This window comes from Tachypleus tridentatus, chromosome 13 (assembly GCF_004210375.1).
Source record: "Tachypleus tridentatus isolate NWPU-2018 chromosome 13, ASM421037v1, whole genome shotgun sequence".
NCBI classification, from domain to species: domain Eukaryota; kingdom Metazoa; phylum Arthropoda; class Merostomata; order Xiphosura; family Limulidae; genus Tachypleus; species Tachypleus tridentatus.
Genome location: NC_134837.1, coordinates 75,316,896 through 75,341,856, shown reverse-complemented (window position 1 = coordinate 75,341,856; position 24,961 = coordinate 75,316,896). Strand labels below are relative to the sequence as shown.

At 35.3% G+C, this 24,961-nt stretch overlaps 1 long non-coding RNA gene across 3 annotated transcripts in view; it reads right to left on the bottom strand.

Moving 5' to 3' along the window:
• Positions 1-341: 341 nt before the first annotated feature.
• Positions 342-24,961, bottom strand: part of LOC143240681 (uncharacterized) — a 36,126-nt gene continuing 11,506 nt past the window's right edge. The window contains exons 2-3 of one of the 3 annotated variants that reach the window (XR_013021877.1): positions 1,815-1,870; positions 342-1,343 (exon numbers count right to left, since the gene is read on the bottom strand). This is a non-coding gene — a long non-coding RNA (uncharacterized LOC143240681). Of the gene's footprint in view, positions 1,344-1,814; positions 1,871-20,313; positions 20,460-24,961 lie in introns of those variants that run through there. The other 2 variants (XR_013021875.1, XR_013021876.1) reach the window with 2 other exon arrangements.

The following is a 24,961-nucleotide window of genomic DNA, read 5'->3' as shown; positions in this document are numbered from 1 at the left end:
CACATACACAGTGTATTAACAATAAAAATTAACGTACGAGGTCTTAGAAAGATAGAATAATACTACTGTCTGATATAAGAGCCCCCCAGTGGCTCAGCGGTGTGTCTGCAGACTTACAACGCTAAAAACTGGGTTTCGATACCCGTGGTGGGCAGAGCACAGATAGCCAATTGTATAGCTTTGTGCTTAATTCAAAACAACAATAACTGATATACGAATTGACGAGAAGCAAGTTTGAAGGAAAATATGTTTTAGACAGAAAACGATTATTCTATACAAAAAACATAAAAATAATATAAAGTTATAAAATCATTCTTCTCAGTGAATCAAATCACATCTGGTCATTCCGCAGTAAAACTACGGTGGAAATATCCTTCATCTGCTGTCAAACTTCTGCACAACTGACTCCAGAAGGATACTACATAAAGTTAATTATCATAGTACCCCAATGGCATAGCTCTCGATAGAGTTTGTTTGTTTTGTTTGTTTTGGAATTTCGCACAAAGCTACTCGAGGGCTATCTGTGCTAGCCGTCCCTAATTTAGCAGTGTAAGACTAGAGGGAAGGCAGCTAGTCATCACCAACCACCGCCAACTCTTAGGCTACTCTTTTACCAACGAATAGTGGGATTGACCGTCACATTATACGCCCCCACGGCTGGGAGGGCGAGCATGTTTAACGCGACGCGGGCGCGAACCCGCGACCCTCGGATTACGAGTCGCACGCCTTACGCGCTTGGCCATGCCAGGCCCTCGACAGAGAGCTCGAACAATATCGAATGTGGTTACAATAAGTAACTAGAAATCCACATGAAGTATCTATTTTCGCTCTTGTAAAACCTTTACGCGCGTATGTGTAAAATTTTAGGTACATAAAATAAATAAATTGATTCCAAACAAACACATAATTTAATATAAAATTACACTGTGTAATATTATGTGTTTATTTTCTATATTATTGTAAAAATTACGTTAAACGCTTAATAAAATTATTTTATATAATACTAATTACATAATATATTCTAAATGTTACTACAACCTTGCACCTTGATTCAACTTGTTTCTGTACTTTTTTTATGATCCCTAATTCTTCTTATTCGGCCCGGCATGGCCAGGTGGTTAAGGCACTCGATTCGTAATCTGAGGATCGCAGGTTCGACTTCCCGTCACACCAAACATGCTCGCCCCTCAGCAGTGGGGGCGGTATAATGTGACGATCAATGCCACTATTCGTTGGTGAAGGTGTAGCCCAAAAGTTAGTAGTGGGTAGTGATTACTAGCTGCCTTCCTTTTTGTCTTAAACTGCTAAATTAAGGATGGCTAGTGCAGATAGTCCTCGAGTAGCTTTACGCGAAATTCAAAAAATATTTTTTTTAAATTAACAATTTTTTACTAATCTGGTTTATTAAATTTTTTTGTCTATGTATGGAGAATACATCTTAAGCTACAAACATGCATACGCATTCAGTTGAATGTTACATATTTTCCAACAGTTTACTACTGCATTGGTATTTTCCCACTCAACAACCACGTTCAACTTATTAAAAATAAATAACAAATGTACATCAGAGAATAAATACATATACTTGTATGCAACTGCAACAAACAAAATGTAGTGTTATTTTCAAAGAACCATCTTGAAGGCAAAAATATATCATCACTGATTTAATGACCGACTTTCATCTATATTACAGTGTAATGTAACAAAAGATGACCAGCAACAAATCAATCTCATCAGAAAGGACTAGAATAATATTTATTCTAAGATAATAAATACAGATTCATGCAAGTAAAGAAATGCAGTAACGTGCTTACCTTGTTAGGTCCACCATATGTTTGTTCTTCAACAGCCTCCAGTGCACAAATGTTTGCTAGAATAAGGCGATAAAAATAATGCACGCAAAATAGACAACACCCACGCACTTAGCATAAGTCGCCAAATATCGACAACCACTATCTTAACATCAACCATTTAAAAATAGCAATAGCTGTGCGAAATAGTGCTATACACATTGGTAATAATTACTGAATATCCTCTCACAATTTCAGAAATAATCACCACCGTTGCCTTAGTTGATAAAAAACTACAATAATTGTCTGTTGTTAAAAACGTGCTGAAATATAATCGTGGAAATCCACGTAGAGACAGGAAAGACAAGTAACGATGAATAATATCAACTCGAATACTGATATGTAACAGCGAAATTAAGAACATGTGGCAGTTTCAAATTAATGCTCTAGAAAACGAACGAGTTGTAGCTTTCAACTAAAGTGCACAGTAGAGAAGCACAGGATTTTATGACAAAAAAGTAAATTTAGCAGCACGACAAAATTAAGAGGTCAAATTAAGTTTTAAAGTACTATTTGAGTTTTGGTTTTTGTCCTGTGTGATCGCACACTATAGTAGATATCACTTGCAATAATTTTTTGTGGAGTCATAATAAGGATTTGTAGCTTGACAAACAATCAGCAGTAAATATTCAGCCTTATTAGCTTAGTTTTTGCGATCCTTATTTATGGATTTTAAATTCTGAATTTCTAATTATATTGTATGTTTTGAATGCATAAAAGTGGGCAAATATTTACTTAGAGTAAGACACATCCCTATTAAACATTTATAAAATCTTACCAGTAGAAATATGTCTTTTCATATTAACCAAATACGTCTTAAATATCGCTTTAAAAAAAGGTTTGTGCCTTTTAAAGTAATTATTTACTGAGCTAGGTGGTTTTGTGTTTGAGGCTTCGTGTAAACTCGCGTTTAATACGCGTTGAGTACAAAAACATCCGCTCAGAACAAAATCGTATCTAAGAGATTTTTTATAACCACATAATTCAACTTTTAATGAAACATACACATCTTTTTAATAAGTTATGGACATTCGCAGCACTTCATATAGTGTATCTGTCTAGGTGCAAAATATCCAATCGATGTTGCAGTAGGTTTGTGATACAGTAATATTAATAATAATATAAACAAATAGGTAAATTTTGATTTTGTCTACAAATGTGAAATCACTTATTTTGCTTATTATTAATGTTTGGGTGGCTTTAATTATAGAAAGGGAAGGTTTTGAATATTGTTTCAAGAATAAGTCTTCTTTTCAAAATGATTTTTACTCGAAAGTTCTATTTGAGTTTTGAGCAAATTCTCGTGCGATCCCTATTATGAACCACCACTGTGATTCATGATAGATCACCATTAAAAAAACTCGGCTTTCTTGTTTCGATAAGCCTTTTTTGAAGGTTAATGAGAAAATTCCAAAACCAGTATAACACAGTAATAAGTGATGAATCGAACGATAGTTTTGCTTCAGATTTCTTTTTTAAACACTGTATCAATTGATTTTATAAAATTCCGTGACAGGTACGTAGAATATTATGTTATTTTATTTTACTGTAGAATATCACATCAAATGATTTGTTCAAAACGGTAACAGTTAAAGATGATTAAAAAAACCTTCACAGTTACAGCAAAAACTCGTGTATGTCTCTTTAAAACAACAATTAACATCAAAACTTGAGGCATTGTGGTTGACTACAGTCTGTTGAAATTATTCTCAAATTCAACATAAAAATTAAAACTAGGATATTGTTTGTTTAGATATACAGTAAATCGATTAACCTGATCCTTATTATGAAATAAAACAAAACCATCTACAGATCATAGATTTCATTATCAAACACAAAATGGAAATCCCTCGTGCTAAATTCTGATAGTTTATAAAGAACACTTTTGGAATAGTTTGGATAAAACTATGATGTAGAAGGTTTGTAGCTCATTGAATATTCCCTCTAATGAAACATTTAAAACTAAGAGTTCAACATAAAAAATTGACAGATTTTGCAAATTGTTCAGGTGTGGTTTGAATTTCGTGCAAAGCTACGCGAGAGCTATCTGCGCTAGCCGTCCCTAATTTAGCAGTTTAAGACTAGAGGGAAGGCAGCTAGTCATCACTACCCACTGTCAACTCTTGGACTACTCTTTTACTAACGTATAGTGGGACTGACCGTCACGTTATAACGCCTCCACGGCTGAAAGGGCGAACCCGCGACCCTCAGATTTCGAGTCGAGTGCCTTAACCACCTGGACATGCTGGGCCACCAGTTTTAAGCTCTTTCCTTTAATTCGCACGTTTAATCCTTTTTTTTTTCTTTAGCCACACCTTTTTTAACACCTAAAGTGTTCTTGATTAGATTATATATAAAATAACCCTTCCATATGTTCAATTCGAAATGGAATTTGCTCTCAAGTGTGAATTACAAATAAAATGAATAATGTCGTGTTACATATTCTTATCCTAAAAATCTGATGCGTATCTGGTTTAAATAAAATTGGTAAAGACAGTAATCTACTTCATTTATCTAGCACACACCATAACAGTTGTTTTTTATGAAAAATTATATATATATATATATCTTACACAGCTACTCATGCCTATCGTATCCCAGTTCGCCTAATGATCCCAGTATTAGGCGAAATCCTCATCGGCATTGGATATGGCAGATGAAATGTGGTTATCGTATTATAGCATACTATTTGCTTTCTCTTATGTGTTCTTAGAATAACTGTACTGAATGAAGAGAGATGAGTTTGTTGTTCTTCAAGCTTACATCACAGATTCGTGATGACGAGAATACATTTTTACGTCACTTTTTTAGTTGTTTTACGACGTATAAGAAGGTGCCCAATATTATTTTTCAGTTGTTATCTTAGGAGAACTATGTTTCAGTCATCTTTCTGTTATGTTGTTCAAAAGTTCAGTTTCTGGTTAACGTCTCCAGTCACTCCTAATCTCTATAGTTTGAATCGCACACAATTTAATTAAACTCAATTAAACTTCTCATTCGCCTGGCGCGAAACAAAAAGCGTTTCCTAACTTAGAAAAATCGGTATCTTTACCCGTGACAAGTTACATATCTTGCGCTGCTTTGGCTGAGTTATTGCCAGAGCCTTTGATTAACTGTCAGAAAAATCCCATAAGTGATTTACTGTGTTGCTGAAAAGAACGGGAAAATCTTTAATGCAGCTAAATCACGCAACGATATATAACATACAAAATTGACAAGACGTATAATTAGGCAGAAAAAAGCAAACAAAAACGCTTTAGTTAAACGTGACGTGTTAGTCGAATTTAATTTCTTACCGGTTAGAACATAATCTTAGTTAATGGTAAGCGTAACTATAAACATACTTAATTGCTTACTTGTTGGCTTAACTTGTCTGTAAAAAGAAAAATGTCTTAATTGGAAGAAACTAAATGCAGTAGTTAAAGTTAATACACATACCATCTGTTACACTCTTAACGTTACCTTTCACTTAAATTAACGAGAAAGATAATTCACAAAATACGCAGATTGAAATGCTAGATTAAAAGACGGTCCATAGATTAAACAAATTAAATATCGTTAGCGTAAGTTTTATGTGCTTCATCCCTTCCTGAATAAATTATAAATACTTCCAAATTTATACGTAGCCCCAAAAATTTCATAAGAAGTTATACATTAAAGGATATATATTTTTTAAAATGAATATACAATACAGAGATATTCACATATACGTGTATAGGCGACGTGAACAGAGCCTGTGCCTATAATTCAGTAATGAACAACAAAATATTAAAAATAAAATTAAACGAAAATAATCTTTTTTTTGTACACCACTAGGTGGTGGTTTGTATTGTTTGTTTTTTATCAAGCACAAAGCTACAACATGGGCTATCTATGCTGTACCCATCACGGATATTGAAACTCGATTTTAAATCGTTGTAAGCCTTCAGAGTTACCACAGAGCCGCTAGAGGCGCGTCGTGTTATTTTTTTTTTTTTTCAAGTTAAGCGCAAAGCTGGTCAATGAGCTATTTGTGCTCTGCCCACCACAGGTAACAAAAAAAAGGTTTGTTTATTTTTGAATTTCGCACAAAGCTACCTGAGGGCTATCTGTGCTAGCCGTCCTTAATTTAGTAGCGTAAGACTAGAGGGAAGGCAACTAGTCATCACCACCCAGCGTCGACTCTTGGGCTACTCTTTTACCAATGAATAGTGGGATTAACCGTCACATTATAACGCCCCCACGGCTGAAAGGGCGAGCATGTTTTGCGCGACGGGAATGCGAACTCGCGACCCTCAGATTTCAAGTCGCACGCCTTAACACGCTTGGCCATGCCGAGCCCCCCACAGGTAACAAAACCAGGCTTCTAACGTTGTAAATCCGCAGATATGCCGTTGTGCCACTGAGAGGCCATGTCGAATAAATTATTAATTTCACGAAAGGTTTTTCAAATAACTATTTTAATTGATTTTTAAAACGTCAAATCTACTGTAACAAAACATACAACCAATGATTGATGGACATTATCGATTACGTTATATTGATAATGAGCCGTTTGATTTTTCGTTCATCACACGTCTCTCTTCGATACATATTCCGTATCAATACATCGAATATCCTAGTTCAAGTAATATACGTAACTTAAAAGTATCAAACAGTGTATTAAATATGCTACATAAATCAAATTTAATTCTACATAGATTCTTTGGTCCAAACTATATAATTCTTAAGCAACTCTAAGATTTAATGTTTCAACTAGCTGTTTTTTATTTAATAAGACAATGACTAAAAATTGCTTGTTTGATGCCACAAATAAAAATATTGACATCTAACGTAAACATTCGCAAATGTACATTCATATATTAAGCATCGGCCTGGCATGCCTTGTGGTTAGGAAGCTCTACTCACAATCTGTGGGTCACGATTTTGAATCCCCATCATGCTCACCCTTTCAGCCGTGAGGGCGTTATTATGTAATACTCAATCTCAGTATTTTTTGATAAAACAGTAGCCTGAGAGTGCCAACTTAAAACTATTGTGGGTGATGTTGACAAGTCATAAACTGCTAAATTAAGGATGGCTAGTGCAGATAGTCCTCGTGTAAGTAAGCGCGGAATTCAAAACAAACCAAATGTTAAATCTCAAACATTCTTATATTTTTCTCAGCAGCTACGATAAGTCCATATTGCTCAAAGAAAAAAATATATTTTCAATTTCTTACAGTAACTATGCATAACCAAACGTTACATCTTGTGATCAACAAGTCATGAAAATGTAGCACGTGTGCGTGAATTCTCCATTAAGAGAGTGTGACAATACCAATACAAGTGGCAGGTGATCTATACCATACTATAGACATATACGAGTTACAAAACATTACCAGTAAAATATTCATGGCCAGGTGAGGTGGTTAGGGCGCTTGACTTGTAATCTGAGGGTCGCTGTTCGAATCCTTGTCGCACCAAACATGCTTGTTTGGGGGCGTTAAAATGTTCCGATCAATCCCACTATTCGTTGGTAAAAGAGTAGCTCAACCGTTGGCAATTGGTGGTGATGACTAGCTGCCTTCCCTCTCGTTTTACACTGCTAAATTAGGAATGGTTAGCGCAGATGAGCCTCGTGTAGCTTTGCGCGAAACTCAAAAACAAAAAACAAAGAACTCTGTTGAATGTATGCCATAGCAGATGAGGCATTTCCTTTTGAAACATGCTGACTTACACATTTATTTAATCCATTCACCACAACTGCACATCTTACATTGTATTTGGTCAGTTGTATAACTTCTAAATTGTGTTGCTACTCTTATCATTTTTAGAGTATTCTGCACACTTATTAAAGCTAATGAAAATATAAATACATTTACACAGTATAAGTATAGGGTGCTGTGCAAAAGTGTTAGGACAAGAGAATATTTTGTCATTCTTTTCATCTTAAGGGGCAAGTTTTTCCATTCCATCACATAACACAAATTTCAACACTATGGTAATGCTTCACTGATACATGTTGAAAACTGAATAAGTCAGGGTGAGATTACTTATCACTCTTCAGAATTACCATATACTCGTAACAAAGGATTGTCATAAAGGTTCTGTTCGAATGAACGCACTGATCAAATTTAGGGTCTGAAATAATTGCCATGCTAACCATGCAGTATCTTAACTATACAGAAAGAAGCTAGCATATGGTGCCGGTATATACAAGAATAAATCAATTTGTTAGCACTCCATACGTAATCCTTGATCAAAATTGTGTTTAATACTATATATGAAGTTTTGTTGTCATGCCACGGTACAAAAAACCGTAGAGAACTGTCAGTAAAGTAGTGAGTTCGCATAAACGATTTACGTCATGCTAGTTGGGCTCTACGACGAATTGTTACAGACTTGAAATGCTTCCCAAACACTGTCAAGTACACCATATATCATGAGGCCAAGACAGGTAAGTTTGAAAATACGAAAGGAAAAAGCAGAACACGTAAAGTTAATGATAGTTATGTTAAGTATCTTCGTTTATGTAGCCTTAGGGACATAAGGAAGACTGCCACTGATCTCACGTATGTGACATAAACAACCATGTACCAAATGATACAAAAGTGTTCAGATCTACAGTATCAAGAAGACTCAACGAGAATGGAATATTTGGTCATGTAGCAGTTAAAAAATTCTTTACTTCGATCTACAAATTTGATAAAAAGGTACAAAAACTGGACTGTTGATGATTAGAAAGGGGTGTTATTGATGGATGAGTCCAAGGTGAAATATGTTAAAGCGTAGGTTGTACGTCCGGCGGAAGAAAGGTGACAGATACTTACCTCAATCTATAGCATCTACCATGAGCACGGAAGAAGCAGTGTGTTAATTTGGGGTGCTTTTCTGCTGAGGAGGCAGGAGATATTTGCAAAATAGATGGAATAACTGACTAGTGCGAGTACCATTAGATCTTTATACCCAGTGGTTTGCATGTTGTTGGTGAAGAATTCTACAACCAAGTAGATAATGACCCAAACTCTCTTCTGACCTATGCAGAAGTTACTTAGCTAAGAAAGAAGCTGCTGGAGTCATTCAAATGATGCAATGACCCCCACAGAACCCTGATCTTAACCCAATTAAGCATATTTCTGATTGATAGATAAAAAACTTGACAACTTAAAAGATTCACCGATAGAAACTTTACGGAAGTGTATTAGAGACAGTTGGAGTAAAATCCCAAAAGACACTTTGATTAAATGTTTTGCAACAATGCCTGAAAGTCTGTCAGCAGTTAATAAAGCAAAACGAGGACTCACAAAATATTAACTGTTTCCTGAACTCAAGAACTTCCACTGCGTTTCTCTTGTACTAAATATGAATATTAAGAAAATGTTGATGTTTCACCTGTGATTTATATTCTGTTTAAAAGTATCCTGGAATCTAATATTTGATGTTGTTCTAACATATACCACTTGTAAATCTTTTTTATCCAACATAAGATGTCTCAACAAATACCCGAGTAATCTCCACAAGTTAAGTTAAAGTCAAATTCATTCTGGGGCCTGGCATGTCCTGGTGGTTTGGGACTTTTAATTCGCAATCTGCGAATCGTGAGCTCGAACCTTGTCACCAAACATGCTTGTCCTTTCAGACTAGAAGTATTATAGCGTGACGATCAATCCCACTATTCGTTGGTAAAGGATAGCCCAAAGGTTGACGATGGATGATTTTTACTATCTTCCTTTAAGATAAGGGGCGGCTAGCAAAGATAACACTGGAGTAGTTTTACAAGAAATTCAACAAAACAACTCCAGTAAGTTATAGTTATATGTACTCGTAGATATGTCGGCTGTTTGTGCTAGTTACTGCTAATCGTATTATTCATACATCAATGAAAAAATTTAGAAATAGTGAACATTTTCTAAAAAAAATGATTTTTTTCTGAAAGTACTACATGGGAAAAGTGTTCTGATTGTGTTATTCAGTCATGCTCAAGTCACTTTATCTAAATAAGTTAATGTACAGAACTAAAAAATACGTACAAGGTTTACTGATATAAACTACAATGCTTGTATGTATGAAAAGTGATACAATTTGTTGAAAAGATAACAATTTTTACTTAAGAACTCCAGTTTTTTTAATGCTACGTTTAAAAATCATATGAATAAAGATGTAATCAAACCCTCAATTCATTTTCTTCTTGTGAGGAGAGAACTTTGATACAAAATTATGTTGTATTATAAAAAATGTTTTTTGTATATATCATTTATTTTTTTAATTGTCATAATCTTGAAGACCCAAAATATGAATTTTTTGTATAGATTGTTGCTTGTGGTGTCATTCAATAGGTAACGCAACTCTGCATTTATTATTTCGGCAACATACGTAGATACTTACATATATATTGTATATTTATACACGCTACGTTCATTAGTACCATATATTCAAATGGTAATTGACTGGATAAAATAAATGTAAACGTAATAAATAACCCAAATATACAAAACTGCAGGGGGAGTGCGTAGGTGTGCCAAACTATTTATAATTCGCGTTTTTATCACAAAATCGAAAAATCGCATTCTTCACTTTCGGGTCATGGATGCGATGTAAGGTTGACAGATATCCCTGGAGTAGCTTTGCGCGAAATTCAACAAAACAATCACCTTTACACGTGAAATAAAGATAAATGATTTTTAAAGCCAATGAGGTTGATAGTCAAATATCAGACAAAAGTACTCCAAAAATTAGCGATGGGCGCTGTTTACTAGCTGCTTTTCCTCTAGTGCATCAGTTTAAAAATTAGCGGACAGCGCAAATATCAGAGCCCTTTGAGTATCTTCACTCGTATATCCAAGAGCGAACAAACCAAAAGTTAGCGCCATCTATTAGCAAAGAAATAACACACGCGGACGAAAGACAATATAAACAAATATTCATTCTAAAATTTATCATGCAGTTTGGTATCTGCAAATATTAGGAAATACAATGGGTTTGATAAAGGTATCAAACAAACATAAAAATGTTAGGCAAACCCAAACATACAGGATAAAATATTTAAACACACAATTCGTATTTTTTTTAAATAACAAAGTGAATGTTACCTATACGTTTCACCTTTCTTGATCAATCAGCACCAAATTTTACACAGTGATACAGGACTTTGGTTTGGTTTGGTTTGTTTTGAATCACGCGTAAAGCTACACGATAGCTATCTGCGCTAGCCATCCCTAGTTTAGAAGTGTAAGACTAGAGGGAAGGCAGGTAGTCATCACCACCCACCACCAACTCTTGGGCTACTCTTTTACTAACGAATAGTGTAATTAAATATCACATTATAATGCTCCAAATATTGAAAGAGCGAGCATGTTTGGTGTGACGGGGATTCGAACTCTCGACCCTCAGATAATGGTTCGAGTGCATTAACCACCGGACCATATATCACCCTGCATTACAGGATGATATGTGAAATGTCATAGAGGGTTAAATCCCCTGTAATTTCATATATAATTTGGGAAAACGAACAATACATTCACGTTTTCACGTTTCTTGATCAATCACCACCAAAGCTGGCATAGTGATATTGGATGACATGAGGAAGGTCATGAGATGTGTGGAACTCCGTCTAATTTTATACCTAATTTCGGAAACTGCTAATGCTGGATGTCCTTCAACATTAAAGTGAACTTTGAAACCATTATTAATAACATTATTTAGAACAATGTCTTTCATTTCAGTATTGATACCTTTGATGTATCTTTATTGCAATTTTAATGTTTATTGTGTTAAGAAAAAATAGAAGCAAATTTTCCTATCCTTTGTTACAAACACCCTTTTGTATTACTCCACTTTGTGTGTGTTTTGTTGTCGTTGTTTTTGTATAGGCTAAGGAAAAGAATACACGTGAACATTTTAGGTCTGAATAATTTAAAAACATTTAAAAGAGAAACATGGTGTGCGTCTTTCGTTGTTGTTTTTTCACGGGTGAGTGAGCTTGGCAACTTGTCACGCTTCTTGGATAATTCAAAATAACAAGTGTTCCTCAGGCTATCGAGTAACGAAACAAGTTCTTGGATTAAAACTAAAACATAATTTATGCAAAACAGATAACACGCTGAACACAGTACATATAACCGTACACAAAGTACAATAGGAAACATTCCCAACTAGCCCATCTTCATTTATGCTGTGATGTGCATTTAAACATATCGACAACTTTGGTTTGCAGTGCCGAATCCCATTTTCGTACATTTTATCGTTTCCATGACAACAAGCCAGAAGCCGAAAGCTCTGGACTGGAAAAGCGACGTGCTTTAATTCTTGGTATCCTGTAATGAGTTAGGTCCAGGTATGCGTGTATACGACTCTTTTTGTGAGTTTGTATACAATATAAACATTTTGTGGATCGGTTACGCATTGCTAATTAACTTCTCTCTTCTCTGAACGAGGACTCTTTAATACGATGACGTAAGAGTATCATAACCTCACAGCAACTGGTTTTATCGGGTCATATAACAAAGTATAAAAATGATAAGAAAGTATCAAAATCACAGTTTGTAAATACGTGGGTGTGATTCCAATTACCATACTTCGAGTTAGGGTTACTGCAAATTTTGAATAAGCAACTGTAAATTCAATGTTATCGAATGCGAAACGAAAATCGGACTCTCTCTCTCTGTACGGGTATTTTGATGTTTGTCTACCCAGGAGGGTTAGGTTTCTTTAACCTCTTCCTCTTTCCTTTAAATTTTTGTCTTGCAAATGTCAAACGTATTTATATATGGTACACGAGGACCAGAGTAACCCGCACTTACTCAGGCCCCTTTCAGGGCAATGTCCATGCACGATCTATACATACACTTGGTGCAAATAAAACATTTCTCTTACAGTTCCATAGATTATTTGCATTTTCAGCAGTTAGGTATTAACTATAAAATGTTTACATAAAAAAAAACCTCTCAATGTTTTATAATTAATCTCTAAACTAATGTGGAGTCTAGTTAATAGGTGGCCTTTTATTATTATTTTTATTTAATTAATTTTATTTAGAAAATATATGTTCACTGGGGAAAGGTGCTTAGGTCTATCATCATCATGTAAACAATACCTGTCAAGTTCGCTCACTGATTCATTTTTTATCCAATTTTTATTAAAATAATTTATTGTACTATGTTTGCTTTGTTTGTTTTTGAATTTCGCACGAAACTACTCGAGGGCTATTTGTGCTAGCTGTCCATAATTTAGCAGTGTAAGACTAGAGGGAAGGCAGCTAGTCATCACCACCCAACGCCAACTCTGGGGCTACTCTTTTACCAACGAATAGTGGGATTGACCATCACATTATAACGCCCCCAGGGCTGAAAGGGCGAGCATGTTTGGCGCGACTGGGATGCGAATCCGCGACCCTCAGATTACGAGTTGCATGCCTTAACACGCTTGGCCAAGTCGGTCCTTTTGTACTATGTAAGAGTCTATATGCTATTATTTCCACGTGTTCGTATTTATGCTTAAATTCGGAAGATGTTGTTCTAGGTACTTTATAAGTTGTTGTGAGTAATGTATTTTGTATTGTTTGTAGTTTTGTTTGAAGTAGTTTTTTGCTTACATTTATCCATGCAGGAGCTGCAGAGTCAATGACGGGTCTAATGTATGTTTTATATATTTTTATTATGTTGTCTGTCGTAGCTCCACTGTTTTTGCCAGTTAGACTCCTAGCATAGTTTATTCTTCGCCATATTTTTGTTCCAATATTATTTTTATGGTTTACCCACGTAAGTTTCGAATCAAACGTGAGTCCTAAGTATTTTGCTGATGTAGTAAACTGAAGTTGTTCACCATTCATGTAGATCTCTGGTTGTACTTTTTTATGTTTAGTTAATTTTGTGAATACTACTAGTTGTGTTTATTTTTATTATGTATTTTTGACAATATTCACTTATTCTGTTTAATTGTGGTTGTATGTTTGTGACTGCTATTGCTGATGTTGGTGCATTTTTCCAGATTGCTACATCTTCTGCGAATTGTGATGAGTATCTATTATTTGGATCTTTTAGAGGCATATTATTCACGTACATGATGAATAGGATAGGGCTAAATACTCCTCCTTAACGAACACCAGCTTCTGGAGCGAAACTCTCAGAGAATGTACCTTCAACATTTATTCTGCATGTTCTGTTTTCCAGAAAGTTTGACAGCCAGCGAATAGTTCCCCGCGGCAGTCCCATTTCTTACATTCTGAACCGGAGACCGTTGTGCCATACAGTGTCGAATGTTTTCTTAATATCGAGAAATCGAGTGACAGTGCATTCTCTTTTATTAAAACTATTTACAGTTATTTCTGTTAATCTTATTAACTGGTCTGTTGTTTGTCTGAATTTTCTGAAACCATTTTGTTCTTCTGGTAATTTTGATGTTGCCTCCAGGAATGCGGAGAGTCTGTTACTAATTATTCTCTCCAAAATATTGCCTACACAGCTGGTCAGGCTGATTAGTCGGTAGCTATTTGGGTTATTGACTGGCTTTCCTTCTTTGTGGAACATTAATACATTTGCATGGTTCCAAGAAACCGGGATATAACCAGAATATATTAATATATTAAAAATTGCTGTAAGATGTTCAAATAATTTCAGAGTGCCTTTCTTAAGAAAAATGGCTTGTATACCATCTTCTTCTGGTGATTTATTTTTAGTGTTTGTTATTGCTTCTATGAGTTCTTGTGCTATAATTGTGTTTGTGTTGTTGGTTTGATAATTATTTAACTCTACTGGGAAGAGTGGTTTGAATAATTCACTGTTGTTCATTATAAAGTTATTTACTTTATTATAGTAGTATGTGTTCATGTCTGGGTCGTTATTTGTTTTAAACGTATTTTCAAGTTCCTGTTTGAATGTTTCGGCTTTTTCTTTATTTGTATATGCTGTGGTAATATTGTGCTCTAAAAGCGAGTATTTTTCTTGTTGTTGTATCTCCATTTGTTAGTCTTTTTAGATGTGTCCAAAATTGTTTCGGATCTGTTTTGTCGTTAAGTTTGGTGTAGAAATCGTCCCATTTTTCTTGTTTTAATAATTTAACTTCTGCACTAATTTGGTTTCTTATTCTGTTTATTTGTGTTTTTAATTCGCTATCTCTTGTGTCCATGTATTGTCTTCTTAATTGTCGTCTGTGCTTAATTAGTGTTAACATTTGTTTGTGAGGTTTCCATGTGTTATTTTTAGTTTTATGTTGTTGTTTTGGTATTGTCTGATTAGCTGCGGTTTCAAGGCATTCCGTAATTATTTGACAGTAATTATCAATATCTAGTTTATTTTTAGATGTTGTTATAATTTTGTTTGGCAATCGATGGTCTAATTGTTTTTGGTATTCTTTCCTATTTGCTCTTTTGTAATCGAATTTTTCTTTTCTATGTATAATATTTTTATGGGGGGGGTCATTATTCTATACGATGTGTTTTGAATTTCGCGCAAAGCTACGAGGGTTGTCTGCGCTAGCCGTCCCTAATTTACTATCATAATGCAATATGTCACTATGTAAATAATTTGTTTTAAAATAAGTCGAACCGATTTCAAGCAAGCTGTTACTATAAGTTGTTCATAAGGTTTTAATCAGACGTGTTTTCTATAAGAGCGCGAGTTGGCCTTGTGTAGAGCTCTGGAATACAGAACTGACGAACCGAGTACGAATCCGTACGAGAAAATGGCATAACTGTATGTCTGCGGATTTACACCGCCACAAATTGGGTTTCGATACCCCTGGTGGGCAGAGCATAGATAGCTCTTTGTGCAGCTTTGTGCTTAAGCGCAAAACAAAGACCAAATATGCTCCTGCACTTTACAGCTGCAGATACGCTATAAGAGTGGCAGTCAGTCCTTTAACATGCATGCTCATCAGTAGTTCAAAATTTAGGACAACGGCAGATAGCCTGAAAAACTTTGCAATGTACACTAAATACAAGTACAAATATATGTATCACTCCAACCAATATGTTTCATTCAGTTTATATAAGGATGTAAACACATTTAACATATTATCTAATACTCGAGTCGAGTTAGTATTAGTTTACCGTTGAGCTTCATGGAAAAAAACTTGTATTATTTACGTATTTCATTCTGTTGAATAATTTTACTCAGTGTACACGTTTATTTGATATACAGTATGATTTTGTTTTCTCGGTTCATATTAACATATTGTGATTTATGTTACGTGATTCTGATTGAGGTACGTGCTTACGTAAAAAAAAAAAAAAAAAAGTGTGTTTTCTACCATCATTGTAATGTTTACTCAGTTTGCTTCGAATGTATACTTAAGAAAAGCTTATTTAGAATTTACTATTTACATTGAACTAATAATACTTACTAGAAACAAAACAAATGGAAGTATTAAAAAAAGGACGGGACTGGTGACTGATAAAAGTAATTGAAATAACATTACATGTGTGTTCATTCGTGTGTTGTTGTTTGTTGTTTTTAAGTTCCGCGCAAGAATAGTCGAGAGCCATCCGAGAAAACCACCTCTACTTTTGAAGTGACAGACTAGAAAAACATAACTAGTCAACACCACAGCCTTAACAGCCTGGCGATGCCGAAGCTTGAAGAAGTGAGTGATGGAATTTAATCATATCGCTTTAAGTGGTAGTGCTGATGGCTGAAAGGTCGAATTATCCAAAACCGTGTGCAACCTATCTTTGGGCTACTCAAAGTATTATTTAATTAAGTTAAATAATTATAGATAAATCCAACGCGTGGGTTACTCTTTACCAGCAATAGTGGCGTTGGCTGAAATATTATAATATTACGACAGTGGAAGGGACGAGCAAGTATAGAGATGGAATTTTAACTCGCCACCCTCAGATTCCATGACGCAAATGACGATAAAAAGGCAGTAGGACTATATTTTGCTATGAGATGACTAGCGATCACGCGTTTCAAGAGTCCATAAAATTAAAAAAAAGGCTATGAGTTGTCTTCCAGGTTGAGGATGGGACACAACTTGACAAAGTAAAACTGTGTTTGAGGTAATATAAAAAGAAATGACCCAATCCAAGGAACGTGACGTGTCTTTTGCTAATAACGGTGAGGACAGACAATACGTATGTAAAGGCTTAGAAAGAGATAACCGAAATTTGTTCACAGACAGAAAATACACAAATGTAGTTTTTCTAAGCGTTTCGCTGAAGTTTTATTTTGGGCACTGGTTTCGAAACCAATGAGTTCAGAAAGACTGTAAATGTTCTTTTCATTTGATGGTATTCTGCTACTATGTTATGACGATAGTATTCTCAACACACATGGAAGCTGCTACTATGTTATGATGATAGTATTCTCAACACACATGGAAGCTGCTACTATGTTATGACGATAGTATTCTCAACACACATGGAAGCTGCTACTATGTTATGACGATAGTATTCTCAACACACATGGAAGCTGCTACTATGTTATGACGATAGTATTCTCAACACACATGGAAGCTGCTACTATGTTATGACGATAGTATTCTCAACACACATGGAAGCTGCTACTATGTTATGACGATAGTATTCTCAACACACATGGAAGCTGCTACTATGTTATGACGATAGTATTCTCAACACACATGGAAGCTGCTACTATGTTATGACGATAGTATTCTCAACACACATGGAAGCTGCTACTATGTTATGACGATAGTATTCTCAACACACATGGAAGCTGCTACTATGTTATGATGATAGTATTCTCAACACACATGGAAGCTGCTACTATGTTATGATGATAGTATTCTCAACACACATGGAAGCTGCTACTATGTTATGATGATAGTATTCTCAACACACATAGAAGCTGCTACTATGTTATGATGATAGTATTCTCAACACACATGGAAGCTGCTACTATGTTATGATGATAGTATTCTCAACACACATGGAAGCTGCTACTATGTTATGATGATAGTATTCTCAACACACATGGAAGCTGCTACTATGTTATGATGATAGTATTCTCAACACACATGGAAGCTGCTACTATGTTATGATGATAGTATTCTCAACACACATGGAAGCTGCTACTATGTTATGATGATAGTATTCTCAACACACATGGAAGCTGCTACTATGTTATGATGATAGTATTCTCAACACACATGGAAGCTGCTACTATGTTATGATGATAGTATTCTCAACACACATGGAAGCTGCTACTATGTTATGATGATAGTATTCTCAACACACATGGAAGCTGCTACTATATTATGATGATAGTATTCTCAACACACATGGAAGCTGCTACTATGTTATGATGATAGTATTCTCAACACACATGGAAGCTGCTACTATGTTATGATGATAGTATTCTCAACACACATGGAAGCTGCTACTATGTTATGGTGATAGTATTCTCAACAACACATGGAAGCTGCTACTATGTTATGATGATAGTATTCTCAACACACATGGAAGCTGCTACTATGTTATGATGATAGTATTCTCAACACACATGGAAGCTGCTACTATGTTATGATGATAGTATTCTCAACACACATGGAAGCTGCTACTATGTTATGGTGATAGTATTCCCAACACACATGGAAGCTGCTACTATGTTATGGTGATAGTATTCCCAAAACACATGGAAGCTGCTACTATGTTATGAAACTGATATTATTTGTGCCTTACATTAAACATGGAAACACGACAGATCCTTGTAGTAATTATGTTTCATGATGACCATGAAAGCAGCTTTTGTGGGTTATGCACATATCATAATTCTTTTGCCCCAAACATTTTTAGCCTGAATATTTACTTGTTCCCTCATTTTCAGAACAGAAATGTTTAATTATTTATTTACATTTTTTATATTTTTATATTCATGATTTAAATCTGTAGCAACAACAAAATCACACTAAAATTATACAGCGTTTCATGACATAAAATATATTACGTTTTGTGTTTATTTTTTGACCAAAAACACATTGGAAAATCTACTGTGCCTTCCGCGAAGATGGAACCGAGGGTTTTAGCGTTGTAAGTCCGTAAATTTACCGCTGTCCCACCAGAGGGCATTATAGTAGTATTTGAAATTTATTGATAGAGATTAATTGCCTATGGCTACGGAAATATATTTTTCAACCTCCAGGAAGCGATAGCTCCTCCACCCCACTCTCACATAAAACAAAAAAGGTTGACACATTTCTGAGTAGCTTTGCGTGAAATTCAAAAACAAACAAATTTTTGAACTGTGTGATCCCTTTATTTTGTCTTCTGATGGATTAATTGTTTGTTTTTTGAATTTCGTGCAAAGCTTCACGAGAGTTATCTGCATTAGCCGTCCCTAATTTAACAGTCTAAGACTAGAGGAAAGACAGCTAGTCATCACCATTCACCGCCAACTCTTGGGCTACTCTTTTACCAACGAAAGGTGAGATTGACCATAACATTATAACGCCTCTATGGCTGAAAGGGCGAGCATGTTTGGATTCGAACCCGCGACCCTCGGAAAACGAATCGACTGCCTTAACCACCCGCCCATGCCGGGCCGGAATTTATTTGGAAAAACAGATACCGAAATTGTTACAAGGATAAAGTTAATACCTCCACAAGGAATTCACAAGCATTGGGCCAAATTGTAAAGTTTAATGCTAAAATTGATTAAAAAAATATCAGTTAATTAACGATAAAAAATTAATTTTACAGAGTTTGCTCATTTTAAATATCAGGATATCAAATTAATTTCAAAAACCGCAAACAAAATAATAAGTTTCAACTTGTAGATAACAAACATGAACCAATTTTTACAGTAGGTGATTTTTTTCTTCCCTAAACATAAGCAGAAAAACTGTTCCAATCATTTCCAGAAGTAATATTAATTAAGATGTAAACTGAAGTCTATAAATTAAATATTAAGGGAAATTACGTTAATGACAAGAATAAAAAAGTTATCCATATTATAATCACATTTAGATTAGATTATCTTCTTTACCACTTTCTGAAACGAATCCCAAATTTGCATACGCGGTTCCTATCACCCATAAAGGTTGTTAGTTTAATGGGTTGGAATATCAATTAGTGAAGAAATTTACCTAGAAAATCGATACAGTGGGCTAATGCTTTAGTTTCAAAATCGTTTCTACACTATACCTTGGTCTATTAAAAACGCCCGGCATGGCCAGGTGGTAAAGGCACTCGACTCGTAATCTGAGGGTAGCGGGTTCGAATCCCCGTCACATCAGACATGCTCGACCTTTCAGCCGTGAGAGCGTTATAATGTGACGGTCAATCCCACTGTTCGTTGGTAAAAGAGTGGCCCAAGAATTAGCGGTGGGTGGTGATGACTAGCTGCTTTCCCTCTAGTCTTACACTGCCTAATTAGGGCCGGCTAGCGCAGATAGCCCTGGAATAGCTTTGCGTGAAATTCAAAACAAACAAAAACTATCAAAAACGTATCAATTAGGCTTAACCTACACAACTATATTATTACATTTAGCATATTCACAACACTACGGTTTGTACGAATGCAAAAAAAACACCCATGTGCTAAATTAGATCACATTAGGTAAGCAAGTATTTATTTATATATACATTAAAACACCGGAATATCAGACTATTCAGTTTTTTCTCCTCTTCATCTTTATTTTCTATCGGTTTCGTGACTTCAAAGGTCACTCTTCAAGATATAATTTTACTATGAATCTATAATAAAAAACATACAAGTACCATTTTTCAACTAAACGGAAATAATCTAAATTAAATACACATATATTTTTTCCAAATGTACAAACACATAATTCACTCCACGTATAAATTGAGTAATTTTTGAGCATTTTAAATAAATAAAATTAATCAATATGTTTTTCCTTTCAAATTAAGTTTAGAATATTGCTTCTAATTATACTTTGTTTCTAATTATTATTGCATGATATAACAGGTCCGGCATGGCCAGGTGGGGTGGTTAGGGCGCTTGACTCGTAATCTGAGGTTCGTGGGTTCGAATTCCCGTCGCACCAAACACGCTCAATCTTTCAGCCATGGGTGGGGGTTATAATGTTACAGTCAATCCCGTTATTCGTTGGTAAAAGAGTAGCCCAACAGTTGTAGGTGGGTGGTGATGACTAGCTGCCTTCCCTCTAGTCTTACATTACTAAATTAGAGACGGCTAACGCAAATAGCCCTCGTATAGCTTTGCGCTAAATTCAAACTGTCATATAACTTAATTTGAGCTCTTACGTAATTTTTTCTTTTCTGTTAGTCTTAGCAACAGTTTCCATGGTTTCACAATTCCTATACATATATATTACGTGTAACTGATGACACACAAGAAAGATTGTAAAGTTTATTATTTAATTTTTATTTGCCTATTCATTTTACAAAGTTACAACCATGTAGAGCAACTACACAAAGGAAAAAAATACACGATTTCGCCTTATCGTGTAGTGTTAGTTTATTCCTGTAGTTTCTATGTTATGGGTTGGCTATAATTTGCTCACGAATGTTGTGATTCAACGATTTTATGTTATATCTTTTTTTTTTTTGGTTCTGGATAGTTATCATAAAAAAAAGGGAATATAGTTTAATGTAAAAATATAATCTCCATTACCAGGAGTACAGTGGTTAGTTTATCCGAACTGTGGACCTGAGGTTATGTGTTTTTTGTCTGGTTACTGCCACAAAGGAAAAAGAAATCGTGCTCTGCACTTTGGGGCCGTGTGTGCGTTATAATAGTGACGGTCAAATCCAATTATTCGGCCTGACAAGAACTGGTGGAGGAAAGAGCCTTACATCTAGTCTATCGCTTCAAAGTTAACTTTGCGCGAGATTCAACGAACAAAGAAACGTTCCCTGGCGGTAGAAACTTCTTACATACAATGATTAGCTGTCAATTTCACGGGCTATACTGACATTCTGCTCTGGCTATATACGTGCTTTGTGCTAGTTAATTAGACAGGCCTGCTGATACTTATAAGATATGCCACTGAATAGTTCCATTCGTTAAACACTGGGCCAATCGCAACACAGTTGGTTAGTCAGCCGAACAATTTCGTGTTTCTCTTCCAGTTAGCGAAAAAATTAAATAAAAATACACTCAGCAATTTTGGATCCGTGGGCGCCTTATAATACCAGCAATCAAAACTTGATATTTAATAGTATATTCTAAGAGTTGGCGGTTGGTGGTGTTGACTAGCTGCCTTCCCTCTACTCTAACCTTCGAAATTAATGTCAGCTAGTGCAGAATAGCCCTCAGGTAGCTTTGCACGAAATCAAACTAAAACAAGAAAGAGTCATTAGAGTTGCTAGACAATAATGCGTATTTACGTGAAAATATGCCAAGTATTTCAAATTTTAGCCGCTAGTTGCCTAGCGTAAACAACAACAACAAATCTTCAGTTCACGTACCCTGCACGTCGTTAAACATACTGTAGATTGTAGAAGAATAAATATGTAAGTTGTCGAGTAGCTTAATTTGTGAAATACACTTCATTTGATTCTTTTCTACCATTAAATTGTTTCATGTACAAACCTAACAAGACGAAATGTCGAAAGCGCCACCTAAATATACGGCGATTACCTGAAAAAAAAAAAAATAAAATCATCGGTATTACTTGGGAAAATCGGAACAGGCACAAGGTGTTTCACAAGTAGATTACATGTCGAATATTTTTATTCGCCAACAATTATCGATTATATTTCACTCATTTGTCTCTCTCGTACATATCAGTAGCTTGATATGGACTCGTAGTTAAGAAACTGGATTTTGTAATCTAGGGGTCATAGTACTGGAACTCCTGTCCAAGCATCCTTTCCCTAACGCTCGTAGAAGGAAACCCAGGAGTTGGCGGTGGATAGCATTTACCATTTGTCTTAATTCTATCACTTCAAAATTTGGGACGACAAGTGCAGGTAGCATCTTACGTGAAATTCAGTACACAAACAAACACTAGAATTCTGATTTGGATTAACTGTTTGTCATCGTGTAGGTTATTTTAAGGATCAACGAATACTTTCCAGAATAAATAATGCTTTCAGAAGCTTTCCTTAAATATAGGACTGACATGCTGATGGTAGACAATAGAGAGAATACCTTCTGTAACAATACAGGAACACTCTGTACCACACCTAACCCTGACCCAGCATGGCTAGGCGGTTAAGGTATTCGACTGATAATCTGAAAGTCGCAGATTCGAATCCCCATTCCAACAAACATGCTCGCCCTTTCAGCCAGGGGCGCTCTAATTTGACAAGCAGTAGCCCAACAGTTGGCGGTGGATGGTGATGACTAGCTGCTTTCCTCTAGTCTTACACTACTAAATTAGGAACGGCTAGCGCAGATAGCCCTCGTGTAGCTTTGCGCGAAATTCAAAACAAATCAAAACCTAACCCTATCAGGATAAAACCTAAGATTTTCGATTTGCCTCTGGTGAAAGATAGTTCCTCTCTGACAAGTAGTTTTATGGTATAATTATTCTAAATGCGGAGTTGTTTCAGTATAACCCCCCCCCCCCTTTGTATGTACAAGTCTCCTAAAGCGTCAACAAGTATAATGAACTTAGATGGCATTTGAGTCGTTTATTTATAGAGCAGTTCAGCTTTTTGGCGAACGTCCGCTGTTATTACCTAGTTTCTATAAAGAGATCTATGTACTCTATGACACTTTTTTTGTATGACTGTTCAGATAAATATATAATACTCACTACTGTAGTTTTATTATAGTTAATGATGCTGCTGATGACGTCTGATACAAATGACAAAAATGATGTTACAACTAAATAATGACAAGGAACTCGATAACCTAAACCCTCTCAAAAAGATAAAGACTGGTTCCTTTCTACTGAACGATACATTTGTGCTTTCAGCTACGATTGTATTTTGTTCTCTTAAGCAAGTTATATTTCAAACATATAATCATAAACATGTTTCACGTGAAGAAATGTCAAACACTAATCAACTATTGTCGACTGGATCAGTTTACTCCTAACACTAATCCCCCTCCCAGTGGCACAGCGGTATTTCTGCGGACTTACAACGCTAGAATCCGAGTTTCTGTGGGCAAAACACAGACAACCCTTTGTGTAGCTTTGTGATTAATTACAAACAAATAAAAACCAAATTATTGTTGATAATATTTGGTTTACAATTTATTTTGTAAAAAACCATGCACAACACTTGATATTCTATTATAAACAGATACAAATAACGGTACGTATAATTAATAAACATTTTCGTGTTTGTATATTTAGTTTGGAAAACGCATTCAATGACAGATACGTTTCAAGAAATACTGATCTTCCACTTCGAGGTAGAAACATAATGAATCAATCAGTGACAGAGCAGGGTAAGATTTGCCTTTAAAAAACAGATGGAGGCTATTCGAATTACGTTGAGTTTGATCTAACTTGTTTAAGTAAAACTAAAACCTTCACAAAGAAGAAAATCAATACAGACAAGAATACAAGAGAACTTTCACTCAGTAACCTATGTACAGTTAAATTTCACAAAGTACACTATTGATATAACCATCCCTTGAACTACTTTACTTACAGTTAAACTACTTTTTATAACTAACATGTCTTTAAAATATGAATCTCTCAAACGTTCACTCTAAATAAGCAAATGATTCGTTCAGTACGTTTAATTCTCGACGAGTTACAATCGTTATTACTGGATACAGGTTTCGTACTTCAAAAACTTAATTCACTCAAAACAACGTTGGTTTTTTATACTCTGGATACGATAAAGCACTTCAGTTTTAGAATCAGGAAGTCAAAACCTTTCAGCTGATGTACTTGGACATGTCTAAGGTCTCACAGATTAATTTATTGTAATCCTGCCTAAAAACATTTCGATTAGAGAAGGTAAGCTTGTTCTGATAAGTAATAAAACTTAATCAGGTGTACTCATGTCCCATGCTTCCTATCGTTGTTCAATAAGTCATGAGAACATTACAATACCATACAGTTTCTATTGTAATATATCTGTAATATACAACTGAATGAAAGCCAACTTTTTTTCTGTTAGCAGTATGAACAACAGTGGTGTGTGTGTGGTAAGGGGTCTAAAGTAGGATCCCTATAAAAACTACTGTTGTTCACACGATGTTTTGGGTGACACGTTGGCGGTAAAACAAAACAAAAAATGTTACAGACTGGCTACAGGTTTCAGAGTAGTTAGTAGTACGTGAACTCGTTTTCATATCGCCA